General features: G+C 24.4%; 1 protein-coding gene across 3 annotated transcripts in view; it reads left to right on the top strand.

The window, feature by feature from the left end:
* Nucleotides 1–450, top strand: part of LOC108763296 (uncharacterized) — a 15985-nt gene that overhangs the window by 5959 nt on the left and 9576 nt on the right. The gene's annotated exons all lie outside the window — the stretch shown is intronic.

The raw sequence follows: 450 nt of genomic DNA, 5'->3' as shown, positions 1-450 counted from the left end.
ATAAATAACCTATAAAAATGTGTTGCTCAATAAAACCAGAATGTTATGAACACAACTTTCACATGTATGTAGTTTGTTTAAAGCGAAAATATTAATATACGTGTTTTATGCCCTTACAACCTCCTTAAGCAATATTACAGACACTTACATAGATATTTACATATATAGATATTTGTATACAAGTATTATATCTATACTATAAGTATTGTATACTTGTATACTTGTATACATATATTAGTTCAACAAATGCTTTCCTCATACAAAAATTAAAAAGATATTTGAAAATATGTTTTCGATAATTTGTTAGAGATGTTATTTTAAATTAAAAATATCATATGGCTATACTATTGCAAGATATAACGCAATTGTAAAATATAAGATTTTTAATATAATATATTATAGGACCGTACATGTGATAACACAAACTATAGAATCGAAGCCTTACACGGT

Source organism: Trachymyrmex cornetzi, unplaced genomic scaffold (genome assembly GCF_001594075.2).
Source record: "Trachymyrmex cornetzi isolate Tcor2-1 unplaced genomic scaffold, Tcor1.1 scaffold35, whole genome shotgun sequence".
Taxonomy (NCBI): domain Eukaryota; kingdom Metazoa; phylum Arthropoda; class Insecta; order Hymenoptera; family Formicidae; genus Trachymyrmex; species Trachymyrmex cornetzi.
The sequence above is the reverse complement of the archived record's forward strand: the minus strand, read 5'-3'. Positions and strand labels throughout refer to the sequence as shown.